The sequence below is a fragment of the Chroicocephalus ridibundus genome, chromosome 18 (genome assembly GCF_963924245.1).
Source record: "Chroicocephalus ridibundus chromosome 18, bChrRid1.1, whole genome shotgun sequence".
Classification (NCBI taxonomy): Eukaryota; Metazoa; Chordata; class Aves; order Charadriiformes; family Laridae; genus Chroicocephalus; species Chroicocephalus ridibundus.
This window is the reverse complement of record NC_086301.1, coordinates 6640166-6663176: the sequence shown is the minus strand read 5'-3', so window position 1 is coordinate 6663176 and position 23011 is coordinate 6640166. Positions and strand designations below refer to the sequence as shown.

General features: G+C 40.3%; 1 protein-coding gene across 1 annotated transcript in view; it reads right to left on the bottom strand.

Annotated features, from left to right (window-relative positions):
- Positions 1-22745, bottom strand: part of ARHGAP32 (Rho GTPase activating protein 32) — a 254756-nt gene extending 232011 nt beyond the window's left edge. The window contains exon 1 of the mRNA XM_063355088.1: positions 22547-22745. The gene's annotated coding sequence lies outside the window, so the exon portion shown is untranslated. The remainder of the gene's footprint in view (positions 1-22546) is intronic.
- Positions 22746-23011: the final 266 nt, after the last annotated feature.

The window sequence follows — 23011 nt, the reverse complement described above, 5'->3', positions numbered from 1 at the left end:
ATGTAGGGCTGTTCTCAAAGGAATTCAAAGAAACAAGTATGCTCTTTTGCAATTCAATAAACCACTTTTTCTCACGCTCAAGTGGTGACCTCCTCTTAAATACACAAGTCGCAGAAAAGAAGGTGCAGCCAAAATCCAGGGTTTGTCAGATAAAATAATCTACATTTAAAGAGGCATGGCCAGGCAATGTAAGCTTCAAAATTTTGTTCGTATAATAGAAAAAAAAGAAAAAAGGAACCAGTGCTGTGGCCTAAACTTGGACACAATTGAAGAACAAGGAGAGACCAACGTCTGAAGCTCAGTCAACAGAAACTCCAACAGATTTTCAGCATCTATTATTGAATGCACTCACATGCATAACGCTGCACAGCAACATAGCAGGGTGGTGGCCATATGTACTCACAGTTGCCTACCAGATGCATTCTTTAATAGCTGTAATGGGGTCTCAGATCAAAAGTATGTCCCCAGATCTAACGCTGATTACATGGGATTTTACAGAAGATCATCCTGCCTGCCTATGGAATGGGACTAATTATATTTGTCACCTATGCAAAGAGCTTCACAGTCCATGTCTGAGCAGCACAATACAAGATTCAAGCACTGCCCACTACAGGGGTCATAGCAGGAGACAGTGCAAATGTCAGCTTTGCCAGGGAGGAAAAAATGAGCTTTCACCTGCTTCGGAAGGCGAAAGTTTGAAGAAGAGAGAATAAAGTCCGAGAATATGGGTGGTAAGAGGGGATAACCTTGAGTGCCTGCTACTGCAAAAGATGGCAGGAGAAAGTCACCTTCAATTTGTAGGCAGGGCAAGGGCCACAGAAACTAGCAAAAGGTCAGCACAGTGAAGTCGCTCAAACATGGCGTGTTTCTAACCTAAACTGTCTCAACTTACCATGCTGGGTATGAATGCCTGAGACATGACTTGCCTGCTCAGAGCATTTCCCAAATTATTTTTTTCCCCCCTGTATGTTTAACTCGGTAAAGTCATTTCTATGTAGTTCAACTACAGAGATGGGGAAGAACTATCATGTTTCTTTATTAGAAAAAAATCTAAATCTTAAAAGGCTAACAAAAAGGAATAACCAAGCTGCAAAACAAGCATGGAGAGAGTGCCCCTTTACTCTAGAAGTACAGAGGAATGGGTTAGAATCCACAAAATCCAATAATATTCTGTTTTACATCTCATTTCATCGCAGCATATGCTTTAAGTTAAATACATACATTCCCTTGACATCAATGGGGCTGCTTGTGTTAAAGGTTCAGCAATGGTTGGAACACTGTCCTAAATCAAGTGCATCTGCGACTTGAGTGAACAGTGTTTGTGACACAAATTGCTGCTGAAATGTTTGGTTTTCTGCACCTCCAGAAGTGCAAAGGCTTGTAAATACAACTGTAGCAAAACCTACTACACTTCAGAGTGTTCACTTTCCCATGTAGTCATTGTGGCTCAGCACAATCCATCCTCACGTCTGGCAACCGCAAGTCTCTGAGTCTGTAGGCACACACTGTGGCTGGCTAGCTTCTCCTCTAGTGCAGATAAATTCTGCAAAAAGTTTTTTAAAATGTATTTAAAAACAAGGTGCTCAAATAAGATGACTCAGACACAGCAAACCTGTTTATTAGCAAAGAAAAGAAAACAGAGCAAACAAAAAACGCTTTAAACAAAACCATGTCAGGAAGAATGCCGCTCTAAAGTCCTGCTGGACTGGAATGCAAGATTTCGATGACAGGGATTATCTTGTTTTTTTCTGAAGTGCTGTTAAATACATTATTTCCCCGCAGAGATGCATTTTAAAGTTAGTGAACATACAAATTATGTAAAAGAGCTCAATTAAAGGATTCACAACGATCATTAAGGAAGGCTGAAGGAATTATAACTAACCTGTCACAAAATACAAATGAATCACAAATAGCTTTACTATAAGCACACATGCTGGTTTCAAGACCCTACATATTGCTCAAACATCCTCAGTCACAAAATGATTCATTCAGCCAGTGCATTAAAAAAAAAATAATCCTTCATCGATTCAGGTTCATCACCTCAAATAATATTCTATAACACGTAGGAGAGTCCTCCTGTCATCTGTCACCATTATTTACTTACACAGGAGCCATAAAAATGATCCATATAGTGACTAAAACACTCCACTATTGACAACTGCCTGATCACTTTCTCTTTCTTTTTTAGCAGAAAAGATCTTAGTTTGGACATTTCAACTACAAATGAAGGCACTGTGTTTCTGAGGCCACAGGTTAGCTGGTAGTTTCCTTGAAGCTTTCAAGAAAGTAACAAAAAGGAAAAAAACAACCAAAGCACCGCATTAACATCAGTCAGAGGCGCAGAAAATTCATCCATTGTTAAAACTACCTTGAGCCAGGGAATTTCTTCCAACACATCATTTCAAGCCCTGTCACATTCATTACATTAAGTTCTGCAAACCTCACATCACGAGCCATATAATGAATGCTTTTTCCTCAAACAAAGGAAAAAATAAACTTAAAAGCAGTGTGCAAGAGTGGTGCTTTACCTGTTCTAAGAAGAAACACAATCAACTATCATCGACACCCATGAAAAATTAAAATGTCTTTTTAAGAACAATCTCCAAAAGCTAGATAACTATAACTCCCCCGGGGGGAAATAAATAAATTAAAAAAAAAAACAAAACACACAACTATTTGCAGTGTCTTGGTTAACATACCAAAGATTTTAGCTGTTAGCAAATCTCCACTTATACTGGGAATGCTTTTCTCTGAGACTACAGGGATCGGAATTCCCTCTGATATTTTTCCCATGTTGACCTCTATTACAGCACTCGGGAAACCTCACAACCACGACACCGTTGCCGAGTTCAGTGTTGGTTCTACAAGATGTTGGCTGCTTCTTCCTAAACGCTGAACAATTTCAAATCCATTTTAAGTCGGCAGGAGCACAGGTACCACTGCTGCAGGAATATACACCCAGAAATTAAATGCAATCCTCACTGAAGTTAATACTAATGCTCCTGGTATTACTGCTGGTGCAGTTCCCAAGGTCACAGCACTAGCTGTGACTCCATCCCTGGCCTCCACAAAGCGATCTGGTTGTATTTCTGACCTATAACACTTTGGCAGAATTGGGTTACAGAGTGACAACAAGCCCAAGAAGACTGGCAGACCTGAGGGGACAGCAAGAGGCAGTGAGAAGATCATAATCTCTCACTGCAGCTTAAAGAGCGTGATGGATCATAGCTTAATACAACAACCAAACACTATGAGAGAGAAGGAGTTTCTTACATGACAGCTGAGCTCAGTATCAGTTACACCAGAGCACAATTACAATTGTGTATTGTATCAAACCTATTAAAGAGTTAGAAATTCCTTCTGCTGGAAAAAAGCTACATGAGTTAAATACGCCACGTGTCTGCCAAAACCAAAAATGCAAGAGGAGGCCTCATAATCCTAAATTGTTTTTAAATTGTACTTGTATGGAGTGTATCAGTGTGATTATATTCAGTAAAGAATTGATGACGGGCTTTTTTTTTTTTAAAAAAAAAAAAAAAACAACACACCAGCCTACTAATCATCTACACAGATTTCAAAAATAAGAGTTTCCTCTACCCAGAGGAAAAAAGAAAAACCAAAACAGTTTCCACAGATGCAGAAGAAATGAAACAGATGGTAAATCTTACAGAAGAGTATATTCGTGCTGAACAAACACAAATATGTTTTTGGTCAATAACATTTCAACTGTCAGAAACAACATGGGTAAAAATGACTTACTCAAAGATTCAACCCTTTCCCCTATCCCTAGAATTCAGAAATATTGTTGACAGGATTACAGATATACTCTATTGGCAAACTACACAAAGTTAAATGCCACTCACCTTGGCAGGTGACTGCTCAGCAATGGAAATTCTTTAATGCATTTCATACTTAAAAGACCGGATTCCACACCACACAGATGCCATGCTGCAGACCAGGCTTCACGTGTGCCAGGACACGTCCAGGACTGCTGCACCCAAAGTATAAACTCCCATTTCAACCACTTATGAAACACACTGGCCAGTTCTCCAAAGAACTGCAGCAACAAGACTACTCAAGGGTAGTTTAATAAAAAGAACCTCAGATTTCCACAGGGAGGAGAAGCAAAAACCAAACAGTTGCTTCAGTTCTACAATCTACAAATCTACAATGAAGGAGGAATAAAAAACAAACAAAAAAAAGTAAAAGAAAAGAAAAGCAAATGCCAAATTTAAAAAAAATACACAGGTAACTGAATAAAGTGTTTTTCTTCCATTTTTAATTATCTTCACCACTTCAATAAAAAAAGAAATCTCAAGAATAAATGGCATATTTTTAAAAAGCAAAGATATTGGATTGAAATTACATTTTTTCCTTACATTCAGATGCCAGTACCAAAAGAGTCAAAGGAAACACGTGACAAGTTCTGTTCACAGGGTTTGGTATCTCTAAAGCTCAACTGGATTCTAGGTATTCAAGATTTCTTCCTTACAGTGGAAGGATCACCACACTTTTGCTCTCAATCAGAAAATGCTATGTCATACTCCAAGGTTTTCTGAATATTTGGGTCTATTCCCCAGACGGAGGTTCTGACAATTCAGTAAAGAAGTCAGTGACCTGGAAAACCATTCTGGAAAAACACAATGCATATGCTCTCTTAAAGTTGCAGGAGGCAAATTAACATGCAAGTATTTTCACAATTATTGACACATCACATAAGGCATATCCAACGCATGCAAGGAATCAAGGACATGTTTCACGCTGTTTTCTGTTGATTATTCAAGTTACTGAAAGGTAGATCCACTTTTTATTTATATACACATGCAGATCCCACCTAAGTTATACATAGGTCACGTGAAAGAAACCAGCAACTTACAGATCGTTTTCCAGAACTAAACTATAACCATGGCTAGCTTGAAACACAACATAGTGTTGTGCACTCACAGAAATATCAAAAAAGACCAGGTGACAACACTGTCCGATCTTCAAACTCTCCTTTGACCACAGTTGAAAAATAAAACAGCAAACATCCCCTAATGCATTGTAGGCATGCCCCCCCAAAAGCTGACATTATCAAGTAACAGACCTATATTTTTGATTGTTATAAAATAAAACTGTTTGAACAAAAGCGCTTTAGAAATCTGCATCTGTAACTTTCTTAAAAAACACAGCCACAGACATGATTTATTTGATAGATCAGAAGCCAGTTTGGAGCATGTGTACAGAAACACCTACATGAGTCTGCTGTTGATCCATCTTACTATAAATTAGGAATCGTAGATGAAAACCAGTTTTATCTTTTGGCTAAATGGGCAGTTCTTAAGCAAATTAGTCTCGTCAGTCATTTGCTTTTTCTGCTCGTCTCGCTTCAAAGTAATATTTGGGGCTATTTAAAGCAATAGTGATTTTGAAGAGATCTCAAACCCTCATACATCAAAGGAGGCAAAAACTTCAACTGCTCCGTCAACACTTCCTCCAAAGGACAGACATCAACAATGAAGCACGGTTTATTAAAGCCACTTTAGAGAGATTTGTCCCCATTTCCAAAATATGGCCATTTAATCTTCCCCTATTACATCAGGAAGAAAAAAAGCCACCTAAAAAAGCTTCTCATAACACAGACTAAATAAATAAATTATTTAAAGTTTAAAAATAGGGGGGTTTAACCTTAAACAACTATTTTTTAACCTTAAAAAGATTTATTTTTCACAACATTAGAAAAAAGTTCAAATTTAACCTTCAGGTTCTGCTAAAGCAAATTAGCATGCTCCGTGGTATACTCTTTGCAGTTTGACAAAGAAATATCCTGAGTGAAATTAATGAGACACCTCTGCCACACATTGGTAAAACGTAGATCTGATAAATACTTCTGAAAAATACAACATCAATGAATGAGAGACAGCAACAGAGAGATGCAGGACTGCAATATCAAGTCTCACCACAACCACTGGGGACACAACTGTCCCGCTGGTAGGCAGTCAGTGGTCAGGTACCAGACATGGCAGAAACAGAAGAGCACCTGTATCCCAGTTCAGTCCAGCACAGCAGACGGAAACTTGAAGTAAATTTGCATTTGCAAGAAAGTACCAACTGGAATTGTATCTGATGAAGCTCAAATATATTTCCTTTCTGCTGACTCTTCTGCGTTATGAGTACAACACCTTAAATTGGCTTGTCCATTTGTTTGAAGACAGTCGGAGCCTTGATGGAATCGCCTCCTCTCTACGAGCACGCACTCGCTATTGAAACCATGGGGGTTTGGGCCCTTGCAGACCTGGACCTAGGCTTTTTAATGGCCATGCTGCTGACCTCTGGAGAAAGCACCCTGTGGGGGGAACTCACTGCAGAGGGTTAGCAGAATCCAAGTAACATTTACATCACAAAGAAGTTGTCTCAACAAACTTTCAGCAGCTTCACACAGACCTTATGGCCACTGGCAGATGGCTATGGTTCACTTCCTGTGCCATCTCTCTTTTAGAGCGGTTTAGCTGTGATCACAAGGCACTTACATGAAGTCTCTCTCCCACTTAGCGTGTTGTTTGCCACCTCCAGTAAATTCTAAGATCCTGCAAAGAACATCTTTTATTCTACCACATATAGGAAAAGGAAGAGACTACCAGACTGATGATTTTGTAATAGCCCTCCAGGCAGTAAACACTTCAATACCATACACAGTTTATTTTACTATGGCACCAGATTTTTAATTGCGTGACATCCTATGTGCATGGCTAGACACAATAAAATTCACTTCAAATCACTAACAATTCTCCTGAATGTGATAAAAGAGGCGTCATTTGTCAAACTTAGGATAGTACAAAGTTCTAATGGGAGAGAAGGTGGGGGGAAGAGGTAAAAAAAAAAAGCATGTTGTTTTATGTCTCACCCAGAAGGCAGGCAGTTGTATTTACATTTTAAGCTGATTTAAATGTATGGCCTCTGTAAGCAAAACCAGCCCTCATTTAAACACTTTCACAAGGACGTTTTACACAGTTAAGAAAGCCTCTTAAAGTCTTTCTCTATGTTTTAAGCATTAGACTAGTCACCTAGATGGCTTCCCTATCTTGCATTATCCTGCAGTTCTGACATACTTCCTCAACCGCTTCTCCATGTTCTAAAAACTAAATTTAAGAAACAAATTTAAAAATGCCAGATCCATGCAGATTTTTCAGTTTTGAATCTCCTAATCTTTGCAAAGCTTCATGGGAGTAGAGAATGTTTTTCTCTGTTGAGCCTCGCACCATGAAGAGCTAAAAACCTAAGTTAAAGCCCCTTTCCTTTATGTGCTTCTTACTATTTGCATTAAATACACTACAAGTAACAATATTCAGCATCCTGTAATGATATCTAGCCACGTATCTGGAACAGAAAGGAAACACAGGATACTGGTGGAGACTAGACCTTCACCTAGTCACTTCAAATTTTTTTACCACCTATACATTTCAGTAGCAAATGTAGTAGTCTATACAAGTTTATTGCTTAAAACTTTTAAAAACTTTTCCCTAGTGAGTTGGGGGAAAAAAAGGGAAAAGAAAAAGGCAGTACAGCACAGGGGAAGAATGGGGGAGGAGAAACATTTGTGGCTTTCTCTCTATATGAGTGTTCACAAGGTGACTGATAACTCAGACAGAAGCAGGACAGATAGCAAGAAATTCTGACGCTGTGTGTTAACGGAGATGTACGTCCACATTTCAATCAGACTGCTCCCAATGAGACTGCAGAAGACAAAAGCAGAATCAGAGTAGAAGAAAAATTCTCAAACTGTTTGTATACATTCAGATTTTTCTTTCTGTAAAATTGCAGCATCTGGTAGAGAAATGAGACTAACATAAGCTACAAAGACGCAAACAAGCTTAGACAAAACAAGCCATTCTACATTCCCCCTTGTATATTTCAAGTCCTTTTCTCATTTCTGTTTTATATAAATCTACACTTGAGCACGTTTCACGTCATTTTTTTAAGATTTGCAGTTATGCATATGCTTAAGGGGAACACTCATGTTGAAAAAACAGTAATATAAAAACCAAATAAATAGTATCCTCATTGCAATCCCTACATAGGTCCAGCTGGAAGACAGCAAACCCGACAGGAACTTCCGTGATATCAGGAAGCATGCCTGGGGAAGTCCAGTCACTTTTTATTCTCTCCAAAGCCTTTTCATTTCAATATCTTCTACCAGTGCTGAAAGGCATGCTGATTCCAGAAACTCCACTGTCTCAAACCTACTTTTGCCCAGGTTTTAAGGTGAGTTTGTTCCGTGTTATTCTTTCCCCTCTTCCACCACAGACCAGATTTTCAACAAAACAATGCCACCTCTGACACCAGTTCTTCATCCTCACTGATTATTTTGTTTCTGAAGTTTGTTATTCCTAAGATGAATTTGAAAGGCTTTACTAGAGAGGAATTTTTTCCAGCCTAGTAGCTGGCCTGGTATGCATTTCCGTCTTATAGTGGGGTAAGAGAAATCCCATACCTTGAAGCCTTCAAGTAAAAAGCCAAGAGAGATTTGCGAGCGCTAGCTGCTACAGAGACTCTCAGCCCTTGAAACCCTAAAATCCATTTAGAACATAAAAAAAAAAAAAGAAGAAAACAAACAAACAGTCACAAACAGATGGTACAAAGATAAGAAAAGGAAAGTGTAAATTGATTTGGCGAGGACAATGTTGGAAGATGTCTACAAGTACTTAATAGAGTTAAATGTTTAAAAAAGAAAATCGTTTCCCTGTAAGTTCAGACACCGAGGTGGTAAATAGCACCGTATGTCATACCATATGTCAGTCAGCAAACAACCTTACCAAATCATCTTTCAAAAAGCATTCTCTAAAGCTACATGTTACCCACATTTCCCCACACAAACAGGAACTACCTTACTTTAAAGCAATGATGCAAGAAAATTCACGCGCTGTTCAAACTTTAGTCCTTTCAAACACCAGGCAAATCAGCCCACAACGCACAAGTTCAGTACCTATAGAAGGCGTCAATGTATTCTGCAAAGAAATTGATGCCATTGACACATGCAGAGCTAAGACCGCACAGTTACTGAATCCACGTGCTACCCCCACTTAAAAACAAAGATTTTTTTTGCCAGTGTCTTAAGTGACAAGGGCAGCCTGAGTTCTAAGGAGTTATCGATTTGTTAGACCTCCTGAACACAGACCTTCCAAACCAACTAAAAAAATCCATGCATCGCTGTCACATGCTTTACAAGGTCTGTTCTTCCAAAAGGAAGGGTTAGCCTTTGAACACCACATAGATCAGTCCGACTTAGAATATGCAGCATTTGGGAAGAGAACAAGTTGCTTAAGATGATATTTTGTAACATTAAATATCTTTCAAGATGATCTCTCAAATATCTCCTTCTTACACAGTCACTGTCTAGCCCCTCATACAGCACTTGGTCTAGCAACTTGCTAGCAAATTTGAGGCACGAAGTAGAAAGCCTTAAGAGCTAATACTTTTACTCATCTATACATGCCCACGCATTAACATTTCAAATATCTCCATCTTAATTTCTAAAAGTCCTTATGGGTAGATAAACTATCAGTCATGCTCGTAACACTAGTCAGGAATGAGATTTTACTTTATTTTAAGATGACACCACAGTCCCTCCACTCTCAAAGAAGTTTGCTATGATGCAGCATGAAGAATGCCTTCCCGGAAGGGGAAGAAGACAACCTTTGTCAGGGTACGCATGAGCGCTATGTGTATACGCACACACTTAGGCCCAGAAATTAATTCCAGACATAAAAAACCATAACAAGTCACTCCTGTGCATTACTGTCATCTCTCACTGAAGCTGCTATATTTGTAAAAATAGCTTTAAAAACTTGTGAAAGGTATTCAAGTTCATATTCCCCGATGTAGTTTTTAACCAGGAGCATTTTTGCAGCGTATGCTTCAGAAAGGCATCAGATCTCTGCCTCTCCTAAAGCTTAGCCCATCGGATTTCACATACCGGTTACCAGACACGGGTGGTCCAGAATCATGTGGTTATTCAATTACCAATACCTTTCCCTATTGTCACAGCACCTGAGAAACTACAGTACAGAAATTATTTTCTGGCTTGTTTGTTGATGTCCAATTTATCACTGTGAACACTTGAGTAGCTTCCAGAAATCCAGTAACACATTTCATAGAAGGAAGACCTATAGAAGATTTCACGCTTCGTGCATCATAGATGACGGGGCTGCAGTCAACTAACTTAGAAATTTTCTGCCCTCTATCAATCAAGATTCGCTGCTCTTGTGTATCCAAAAAGACCGAGAACAGAAGACGTAAGCCCAAATAGGAAAGCACGTTATTTGAAAAATTTTACCAATAAAATCTCTGAAGTATTTATAGAATATAAGACTAGACTTGATAGTTCAGAACTCCAGAAACTTTTAACAACTTTCCCACATGGACATTTTATTCACATTTTGTATTCAAAACAAATCTCAGTATTCACATTGACCCTTGAGTCAGCCTAAGTCACTGCATTTCTAACAAATTGAAAAAAGACACTTAAATCACTTCAAAGATTCCTCCTCAGAATGCACGTACCAAATAATTAGGAGCTCTTGAACCACAGCAGGGAATGCTGAAAAGACCTTCCCCCAAACAAAGCTGGAAGCATCATGCTGTCAGCAAGTTTTTCTGAGATGACAAGGTCACCAGGTTAAGTATAACAGGGGTTTCTGGCATTAGTTACAGGATTCTGCTGACTTAGCTGTTCATACTGAAGAATTCTTCAAACCTGTTTAACGGGTTGTCAGCTTTCTACTTCGCAAGCTAAGTTTCACGTTCATTCCTCATGCAAATTGGCGCAATCTCCAGCAGAAATTACAACGCTTTACGCCAAAGCTGGAGTTCATTATAAAAACACCAGTCAGGGGCTACCCATTATTTTGAAGCACCCCGGTTTATAAAAAACTATTTTGAGTTTATAAAGCGTGTTAAACATTTTGACCTTGGGTCTGTTATGTCAGACTAACTCAGACAGGAATACTGTAATGTATCTATGCATTTTTCATGCTAGCTAGCATTTCGAGTCCCTTATCTTCAGCAGTAACAAGCTCACACAATTTTATTTATTAATGAACATTCCCTCCTATTGTTTGTGAGAAAAATGGATGTTTAACAAAGCTTTGCTGTTCTCTAGACTCTGGTCACATGGAGTTATTTAGAGAGATTGCAACCTTTGGATTACAATTCCTGCTGTACCATTTCTCCAGATGAGACTAACAGTCTCGATTTTGTTTTGCCATTCTTATTTTATTCTCCAAATGCCTGCTACAGGTTTTCAGACAGGAATGTACTCCCCAAATCTGTTTTAGAATGCAAAACAACAATTACCTAGGAAAAATCTTGAAAACCAAGCATTAATTCCTCTTCTCCTTATTTTAAACCTTAGAAAGAATTAGGAAGACTTGAGAAGGCAGACTGAGAGAAACCTTCTATTTGTTATGTGTGCCATAGACTCTAAAGCCATATATCCTTCTATTTGCCACCCCTGTAACACAGAAGTTGAGACCCAGGTCTTCTGAAGTGCAATTTTGCATATCTGCTCCTACACCCTGCTCTCGGTGGCGCACACACACACACAAACCTTTAGCACTTTGTGCCTACAGGAATACTCAAAAGGGAAATTCCAACATGCATATGCATAAGTTAACACTCAGATGGAAATCCAAAACTACACAAAGAATTCAGAACTACATTTCTTAATGTATTCAAATTTTTGGAAATTTTAACACATAAATGAGAGAAGAAACACAGCCTCCAGAACCAGCCAAAGCACCCAGTGCCAGGAATTTCTGCACAACTGTCCCAGCAATCACTGACAATATGGCCCTTGGCAAATCCTCCAACATCTCCACGTTAAGGGGTTCCTTGTCCAAAAGGGTAGGGAGTATTTTTAATTCTCTCAAAGGACTATTATGAAGATTAATTAAGGTCTGAGCACGGCTTTGAACATCAAAACTGCTATGCTGTTATTTAGTATTAAAGAACAACAAAGTGCATTCTTGTTGTCTATAATTCAACTTCATAGAGAAAACAGTGAAAGAGCACATGTGCTCAAGTGCATAAATTAATTCTCCTTGCCCTGACAAGCTGTGATTTGCATAACTGCATTTTTAGTCACCAAAACCCCATCAGTAAATCTATACTCATCCCTTTGAAATATTTTAAAGGCCTTAAGGAATATAACCAATATAGTTTTTCTTCTGATTCTTTTCCAGGGTAAGCTTTTCCTATCAGATATTTCTGCCTCAGTTCAGCAATGCCTTTTATCCTATACGGAGACCTAGGATTACTCACATGCTAACATTAGACACATTCTAAAGTGCTTTGCCAAATCAGAAATTCAATACCTATTTTGGATGTTTCCATCCAAAAAGAGGAGACAGGGTGGCAGCACAGGGCGGTAGGTAATTTTTTGGGGGGTGAAAAAAAAAAATCTTTAAAAAAAATCACAATTATTTCGAAGCTCTGGTTTTTTTGACAGGCTTTCCCATCAGAAAATTAATAATCTACACAGCAAAGTATTTCATGAAAATGTCCACTACTGAAGTATATCTAGAAATACTACATTGTACAGTGTATTGCTAATCTTCACTCCCTTTAATGCTTACACACATACAACTTTTAAATAATTTACTAGAAATGCTACCACATTTCTATTCTATTTGTATTCTTAAAACATGGAATCATCTGTGTTTTTGTGGAGATGCTGCCAAAATACAAAAGGTGAGTAATATTAGCACAACCTAAAGAAAAAAAATTAAAAATCCAGAATAACTACTCTCAAGTCTCGCCACCACAACCATGTTTTCCTGATCTTATTCAAACAGCTACAGCAGGAGATCAAGTCCTCCAGCATCCCCAGCACTGGGATGTGACAGTGCAAATATTTAAAGAAAACAAGAATACAAGCTGTTGGACCTAGAGGATAGGGAGCGCTGAAAACTGATGTAACCTGGACAGCCACTACCACCTTTACACTTTAAAGAAATTGCTAACAAAGGGTCCAGTATCTGCAAGATGCTGAGCATCTCTCTGGTGTGTCAGCCAACATCACCTCTTCACGGGAAATACTTACACTTCATTGGATTACATTTTGGCTGTATTCCCATTACCTTAGTTTGCACTCGTAAGATTCTTAAAATCTGCAGCACATTCTTATTAAAAACACAGATACCAGATTGTGAACTTCTGTACTTTTTAGACTGCTTTCAGGAGAAAGTTGTGTTATATTTAGCAGCCATATGGCATCCCTCCTCCACACACATGTTTTCTACCAATAAGAACTGACAAATTAAGTTTTCTAAAACACTGTTCTATCTGCTTTCATTTCCAATTTTAATCTTAGAAGTTAACTGTGGTTTAATTTTTAAACCTGGCATTTGACAAACAGGAAATGCAAGGGGTACCTACAGCGAATGATGCAATCAAGAACAATTTTTCTTGTAATCTAGGCTAAAATGTTCAGAAAGCTACTAAGCTGTATCCTAGACAGCTAAATTCTCACTAAATTAATACAATATGGCTACATAACTAAATAGCCAAGGATGTATTGGCTTCCTTGTGCAATTTGGAATTGCTCTATGCATGGATGACTGAAAGTATTAGGTAAAGAATACTCCCTATAGTGAAATTGTATTTTTTAATACTTGCGTATTTCAAGCTGTTGTATATCTTAACAGAGGAGGAACAAAAAGCACAGTGAAAACCAACTAGTATACTGTAAAGAACTTCAGTGATACAAGGACAACCACCATTCAGTATTCCCATGCTCCTGGCAGCCAGGTTTACATACCACCTGCAAGACAGAAAGCTGAATCTCCCTATAGCGCAGCTTAATTTTGTAGAAACTGCAGCCAAAGGTTAGAAAGAGGACAACAGTTTTAAGAAGCAAAAGGAAACATTTGAGATATGCTGTCATTTGGGACAGCTGAGGAGGCAGGATGAACATACAACATAAAAATCTGACTGCTACCCCATCATGAGGAAAAAGAGGGACTGAAGACTTAACAATTTAACACTCCAAAAAATAAATCGTTTTCCCCTCTAGCAGTGAGAAGAATCACTGCTCAAAATACTTATCTGTCAACTAAATCGTGCCTGGCGCTTCTCCTCTTTCTGGTATCTAGAGCTTTTCCAGTTCTTCCTGTAGTTTTCTGGGGAGCAGGGACCCAGAGAACAGTGCAAACAATGCTGTCAGCAGCCAGACTGGCTGCAGCCACCTGAACATCGCTCCTCTGCAAACGGACACAGAGTGTCCTCTCCAACAGCGACTGAAGGAAGCCAGGTAGAAGAAGAGCAGATGCCAGAACTCATACTGAGTCTCCACTTCGACGGCACTGACCTCCTGACAGCTTTCTTACGAGTCGCAGGTTGCAGGGCAGACCCAATTCAATTCCTGAGAGAGCAAGGCAACCCCAGCCTTTCCCTTCTGTCCAAACGATTCCAGAGCAGCACCAAATATTTCTTCAGAAAGAGGGACAGACTTGAACATTACATGCATGCCTGAGCACACTTATGAGCTGCATGTACAGGCTGAAAAAATATAAATGAACAATCACGTTTTTTCCAGCTGGCGTGTTATGTTCATTACTCAAAGAAAAATAATAAACACTCAATACTGTGGCTTCTCTCCCTCTGCACAAAGCAATTTAGGGAATATGTTATTTCAGCACAGACCATTCTCTCTTTAAGCCTTGCAACATTCATGAAGGCGAATGATATGGCACAAATCGCTGCCTGAAGCGGAACCTTCATGCTGGACAACCCACTGGAGACTGTAACCCTCAAGATGCCAGTCAACAGATTTTGCAGAGAAGTAGCAATTTCTTCAGAACAGATTATTCCCTCCTGTCTTCCTTGAGGAGACAGCTATCACAGAATGATAAATAATTGTGAAATTAGGACGCCACCAGGAAGTAAGGGAAACAAACTGCTTCACAGGTTAGGATTATTTGCACAGAACATCTGAGAGAGAACAAAATGTTTAAGGATGCAATCAATCACTAAGATTTCTTCCAAAAGAAAAAAATAAAAAAGCATACACAATCATTTGTTTAAAGCTTGCCTCAGTGTAAAAAAGGCAACAGAATAACCATTCCTGCATATTTGATTATCAAATCAGAGCTTGGTGGGAAGAACAAGTAAGGAAGTCTTCCAATTAACTAACTTCTTTTTTTTTTTGCATTAAATGTGGTCGTTGAATACTGCTGTAGAAAGACAGAGGGAAAAGCAGATCTCTGGTCTTCTGGCAGTTTTTCCCATTCTTGAACAATTCCTCCTTCAGATGCACAGCCACAAAGGTTCAAAGGTCCCCGCAGCCTTTGTTCTCAGTTCCAGCATAGTTACAAACAAACTTTTGTTCCTGTTTCTTCAATGAAATGGGCTGCAGCAGTTACCAATGATTGAACTTTACATCTGAAGCTTGCCTTCTGCATCATTCAACTGAAGGACTATGGAATCTCATTTACGCTTCAAGAATAAATTACCAGAACTTTTTCCAAAATAAAAATCAACTGCTCCTTTCCGAATCAACCTCCTGCAAACATATTACACTTCTGCATACACATAAAAGCAAGGAAGGATCAACACACTTTGTTCTACAGATTGTACCAGAGGCTTTTTTTGTTTTATCCAAACATAATATTTATCGCTATTGCTCATTCATTTGTGAGTTTTATCGTAAAAGTCTACACATTTTACCTTGTAGTGCAAAAGTGATATCTGTCAGTAATTTTTAAAATACACATACACACGTATCGACATGCCCACTGGAAACAAACGATACCCAAACAGCATTTTTTATTGTTTATGTCCCAGCCAAACTGTAAGGGATGAGATGATGATCTTAAGGGCAACCTATGGAAAGCAGCTACTGAAATACAGTCGCATTCCAAGTGAATGGAATATGGAAATTGTTCATAAAATTTGTAAAGATTCTATCAGATTGTATCAGCTGCTATGTAAATTTTGGGGAAAAAACAAGCAAGGTGCATTACTCAGCAGGATAACAGGCTTTTCGAATTAAAAATAAATAAATAAAAATACTGAAATTACCTCTTTAAAAGATTGATTGTTCCTAGCAGGTGGGATTTGACTCTCTAGAGATGCTTCTTGCAAAACACACGACACAGAAGATATCAAAGCACTTTTTTTTTTTTTTTTAAATAAATTGTGGCTTCAAGCTAGAGCTCATAGGCTGGCTATTAGGAAATCTAATGAAGACATTCATGAATCATAACAAGGAGTAAAAGGGTAAATCCCAGCAAATATTGAAAGGCTCTTGCAACAATTAAAATTATGCTCAAACAGGGCTTATCCGGCTACATTCTTCTTCATAATAGCCACGCTCATGCCCATAGTGAAGTCAGAAAGAATACGTCCAAATTGTAACATCTGGATTTGTAAAACTTTTGCTTTTATACTGGCACCAAAAAACACCAAACTGCTTTAAAAACAGCAAGCACTGTATCTTTTCTTTTCCACCAGAGCACAGGCATGCACCTTGAGCATTCCGAATATTGAAACCAAAAAGTTCACCTCCCAAATGCCAGGAAACATTGTTACTGAAATTAAAAAAAAAAACAACTTAACTTTACCATTTTAAAAGACATTTATTTAGTCAGTGATACATGTATCTCAGATAACAAAATACACAGAGGATTAAACATGTTTTTAAGAAGTAAGAATTTTCAAACCACTTATAAGAACCTAACACCTTGCCATCTACGTTATTTTTAGCAAAACTGATTATCTCAATCTGCCAGTAAGCGACAACAAAGCTTTTAGAATACCACCTTTCACCCTTGTATCTTAAAAGCAACTTACCAATATTGATTACATCACTGTCATCCTTCTACAACTGGATTCTGGGGCCACAGCTGCTGGACCACTACTATGTCCCCGTATTTCTGCTAAACTACCCACTGATACAGGGCTGAACCACAGCATGGGATGTCACAAAAATAAACTTGTGCTGTAAAAAAGTTTCACCTGCTTTTTGACTTTATGCTTGCTGTAAGATAGAAAAGATGGAGCATGACCAAATTAAAAGTAACACAAGACTGACAACTTGTTCAACTGCCATGAAGCCTGCTTAAAAAGTAAACTAACACGCACAAGCTAAATTTGAACTGTCACGGTGAGTTTATCCAAGAACAGTGTTTTCTATTATACATTATATTATACATCCATTACCAGGAGATCTAAGGCCGTAACTCAGGCCGCGGCTGACCAAGTGTCCCTCCATCCAACAAATAACCTCGGGGATATTTAAGCATTTAGTTTTGCTCTGAAATCCATAGAAAGCCAGGCTCCAAACTTCTTGTGGTCCCGGTTTAATGAATTAATAGCGGAAATGAGAGAAACTCCGCTGTCTCTGATTCTTAGAGAGTTATAATGGATACATTAAATCAATGCTTCCCACCCACAAACATGAAAGGCTGAGAGGTGAACAGGCAAAAGCACTGGGCACACCAGGAAGGGAATGGAGAGGCAGCAATTGCAGTTTTATCAGCAAAAGCGATTAAGATGACAAGAGAATGATTCAACGATCAGTAGTTTATGCTGAACTATTGCATCAGCTAGTGACTTCAAGACACAGCAACAGGACATGCTCCAAAGGTTGCAACTTAGCTACAGAAACAAAACTAAAAATAAAAAGTATAGGATCTTAAAATAGTGATTTTAAAAGCATATTTCAGGGTATTTTATTTTCTAAACTATCAGTTAGAAGACAGGAGCTGCTGAGCCATATTCTTATTTGCTACAAGATTCATAGATGACACTATGAACTCCAGACCTACACGCATGGAACTAAGCACAGAACAAAAGAACATCCAGTGAATAGTAGCAGTTAAATGTCATAATCATCACAAGACAATACCATCTAAATATATTTAAGTCATTAGTATGATGACAGTTAATACATTGTTTGGTCAAAAAGCAAGACAATAACACAAGGAAGCATATACATGGCACATTTACCAAACTGATTACAATAAACCTGGTAGCATTGGTTTATCAGCTTAAACAATCAGCAGCTAATTAACTGTGCATTTAACAACTAGGTAATAAAGTTTCTTCCCAGGGAAAATCAGATTGGAAAAGTCAACATCAGCTTAAACACGATTAACTTCCTGTCCCACTGCTGGTAAAGCAAATCCAATTTGCTAAATAGTTTAAAAGGCAGTTTTTAATTATTTTGCACACTACCGAAGAATCTAACGCTACGCACACACAAATATGGCAAGCTGATCTACTCAAGTGTATATAGGCTCCAGCAACACAAAACACCACTTAAATAAAACAAGCGAAGACTTCTTAACATGCTTAACAACAGCCCCAGCCCAGTAACTTGTATTGCAGAAGCCCCCATGGATGTTAGCCCGAATCTTTACAGGAGGGAAACCACACACAGTTGCAGCATGTATAATGTGCAACAATACTAACTTGTAGCATTTCTTTTAGACTTTTCCATTACTTCCCATTCCTAACACAATCTCTCAATACAAATATACAGTAAACAACTACACTCTTCTGAGTAAGATTTACATATTTTACCTGGTTTCAACTGGCACACACACCACCCTAGGAACACACGCACACAGACTACTCAACAACCTATATATCTAAAGTGCTTTACACAGCAGAAATTGAGGCAACACAGGAAAACGGTGTGGGAGAAACACAGCAAGTCACCATCAGAAGTAGAAGCAGGATTCAAATGAGCAGCTCATAGCGATATCAACGGAGTGACAGCTTTGCTGCCTTCCTACACTATTTACCCAACACAGTAATTACAATTTGAAAATTCAAGTTTTCCATTTTAATTGTTCTGCACCCAAGATAACAATTTGTTTTCATCTACAACATGGACCTAAAAAAAAAAAAAAAAAAACAAAACACAAAATTAATACTGAAAAGATACAGTTTCAATCAAAACGGCTGAGAATTGCTAAATGACTGCTGACCCGCAGCATTATATCCTCAGGTTATGTGATTCTCCAAATTCTGGTTGGCTGGAAGACCTAATCTGAATAACAATAACAACAAAAAATGGCTTCCCTTTAGTGTCCTCAGTATGCACATCCCCTCTCTCACATTGGCTAACAGTGCACAGCCAGCCTGTTCGAAGGATTAGCATAAGAATAGAAATCACTGTGAAAATCCACATGCTCTGACTGGCCAGACTTGTTGACCTGCTTCACCCCAGATAGAAAATCGACTTATTCTTCCAAGAAAAACAGTTGTGGACTTTAAAAGTTGATAAACATTTCAATTTTTTCTTTTATATTATGGTATTAGACATCCCAAGGGCAGCTATCAGACCCAAACAGTGAATCTGAACAACTTTCACTGTTGTAGGCACAGACATCACAAGTGCAAGCATCTGAACTTGAAAGTGAGCACAAGTCTAGTGGAGGAGAATAGGTCTGTCAGGACCCCTCCTAGCTTGGACCTACTGCGTTCATCATAAAATCCCCTCATCAGCAAGCTCAAAGGCTCTGCTGGTGCAAGATGCTGCTGCAAGTGCACTGAAGGCTGAAACCAGATACCGGAGCCGCAGTTCAAGAGCACAGCTGCGAGAGGAAACTGGCCCCACATGTCCACACGCTACACCTGACAGAAGCCACCCATACTTACAGTCCCGAGAGAACAATTAGTCCAGGTTTTTGCAAGTAAAATTTATAAATTTACCTACATCTCTTTAAATCTTCCTCCCTTTCTGCCCTTACCCTGCGATCAGCCACAGTGGTATTGAGCCAACAACTGGGAGACAATAGCTCCTGCCATCGTGACTGGAATCAGATAGGAACTACTACATGGATAAGAATACTTTGAGAGGAAGTGCGAATGAAAATAATCCCCCAGTTCATGAAGAGGCCAACATCTTCCTCTTATTTGTGGAGAGGAGGACACAAAGGCCTAGGGAACCCATTCCAATTTTTCTCTCCTATACAAACTCTGTTAGCCATAATAAAGTATGAAAAACATCATTTGTTTTTGGAAATATGTATATTTGACTCTTGAAAAGCAACTGAATTTTTGTATAAACATACTACAGTGTTTGACATGTTTGTTTTGAAATAGGGGAAGCTGACTGAAATCATCCCCATAATGTGGTCTGACACTTCATGCAAGACAATGCATTCAAACAGCAAAATGACATTTCCTTTTCAGAAGTTCACAAAAGAGACAGAAGCCCGGGGGAAAATGGCCAAAGTAGCACTATTCCCCTTTTTGTTAGATTTTCTCCACTCCCTCTGGGATCTTCTCCCAGGCCAGTAAGTCACCACTGCAATCCTTTCCCCTTAAATTCAATGACATCATCGGTTCCCTCCCTTTGCATTACAGAAAAATAGACTATTAAGAACTGGGATACTGATATTTCACAACTCATCAGCAAGTGGCACAAAAACACTGCAACACCGAGCTACAAACCATACATAAAAACTAACAAGTAAAACAACTCCCCAGTGATATTTCTGCTGACCTGCCTCGGATGCTCTTTGTTTCTTCAAAAACTTGACAAATATACTTTAAACAAACAAATCCCAGATTAAGACCACAAGATTAAAGATTGAACAATAATTTGCTTCTGGCAATGGATTAATATTTCTGTACATTATGCACAGTATTAATACCACGTTAACACTTTCCATTCTGTTGTCTCCCCAAATAATAGGTTTTACAAAATGCGTATTGCCAGACTCGCCCCATTTTTCCCCCCTTCATTATCTCAATCACTATATGCCCCCAAGGGAATAAAATTTTGATTCTTCGAGATCAAAAATAAAATTTTTGATTCTTCAAGATGACTCCGATATGTTCAAACATTATAAAACCATCAGCTGTACAGGGGTCCGCACCCTCGTATGGCACAAGCAACCTCCAATAAGTTTCAGGAAAACAAATCAGTCCAAGCACAAGAACTATCTGCTTGCTCTTTTAACATGAAGAATACGTAATATTTTACTTACCAGTCAGAATAAATTGTTCGCTCAAGGCTAACCTAATTTTGCAAAACTGGAATGAAAAGACATCAGTGCAGCAAGAAAGAAGTTGCACAGTTCTAAATAAGCATGTGCACGGCATTTGTCCCTGTTCTGTAGAAAAAGGCATCTATCCCATGCTCAAACAGCAAACAACTGAAATAGACATTCTCTTAAGAGTCTCGGCAATGTACTCATTCTGCTCCATATCACAGAGGAGTGTCTGGTCACTTTTGGAGAATACAGTTGGGGGTTACAGCTCTTTCTTGAAATGAAATAGCATATTTTAAGCTTCCACCTTCTTGCCTTTCCACTTATTCCTATAAATTGCATTCTTACCACTAAGAGCATCAACCAACACACCAAACTGGATGCCCAGCCAAGTGAAGGTTGCCCGAGCCCCTGTCCACAGTGCTGTTTTCTGCACTATCTTGTGTGGAAAGTGCAGTAGTGTAACAAAAAAATAACTCACTCCCATCAGTTTCTTACAATTCAACAGCCATACGTCCAGTCTGGAGCAGCGGTTTGCGATATGAGATAGGTTCTCAGGGGAGAAAGAGATAGGCTGCATAGTTTGCGAAAGGAAAACAGTGCGACGCGTGCAAGTTCCAAAGGTTAATTTACCTTTTTCTCAAGTTGAAGCCATTGCTCAGAGCCAAACGTGACGGGGACCTTTCCTTACAAGCCCCTGGACCACTATCCTTTGCTCACCTCCCTCTTGCAATCTGGGGGGAAAGCTAACCAAGACCTTCCAGATCACCGAGTGTTTGGGGTTGGAAGGCACCTTAAAGATCATCTCCTTCCAACCCCCTGCCATGGGCAGGGACACCTTCCATTAGACCAGGTTGCTCAAAGTCCCATCCAACCTGTCTTTGACCACCATCTCCATGCGCACCAAAGGTCTGTCGGGCACTCCACCATGTTACAGTTTCCTGGCACACGGATGTGCCTCGCAGAGGACCTTCGGTGGCCCAAGGAGACCTCTGGGCCCTCACTGCACCTGAAAAGGTCTAACGAGGCGTTATGAGGGCCCCATCACACACACCACAGAGGACAGCCTGCACAATGGCCAAGCACAAAGCCGAACGGCCGCTGCACGCTACCAGCACGCCGCCTCTCCTCACGCCCGGGCTGAAACCCCAGTTATCCCTCCAAATTATTTCCCAACAAATTACTGCTTGGCGAGAGGTGATTTTACCCACCTCGGAGACCTTCCCCAGAGGACGGCGAACGCAGGTGAGAAGAGAGAAGAGAAGGAAGGGAGCCACAAAACAAACAAATAAACAAAATAAAGCCCCAAACCCACGACTTCTTTTTTTTCCTTCGCTTTCTCCCCTTCCCCTCACAGCCAGCCCTCAGCGCCCGCGCGTGAGCGGCCGTTGGCGCTAACGGCCGCTGGCGAGGCTGCCGCGCGCGCGCCCCCTCCCCTCACCCACCCCCGGCGCCGCCTTCGCGATACGGGCGCTATCGCGACACGAACCATCCCTCTGTGTGTGCGTGTGCGCGTCCTGCCCCCCCAACCTCTCCCCTCAGCCCTTCTTCCCCTCACTCACCTCGCTCCACCACAGCGGGGGCCGAGCCCGGGCGCCCCGGCCGCCGTCTACCAGCCGCGTCCCGCCGACATGGCCGCCGCAGGTGAGGAGCCGACGGGGAAGGAGCCGCGGGGAAGGGCCCTGAGCTAGGGGGAACCGCGTCCGGCACACGCCCCCCTCACACACGCTCCAGAGAAAGGCTGCGGGGCCCATGCGCGTTGCCGCCGCTGCCTGGCTCCTCCCCGACGCCGGGGAAGGGCGGGCCGCAGCCGGGACCGCGGCGGAGGGAGGGCGGGCCCTCCGCCCGGGGCCGGGTGATGGGGTGGCGAGGGGTGCTCGGGGCAGAGTGGGGTCACATGGAGGACGGGATGGGAGCGGGGTGTCACATGGCGACGGGTGGAAGCACGGGGCGCAGGATCGGGGTCGGTGGGAAAATCACTACCTGGGCTACTGGGAAGGGTAAAGCGGTGGGCCTGGGTACTGGGG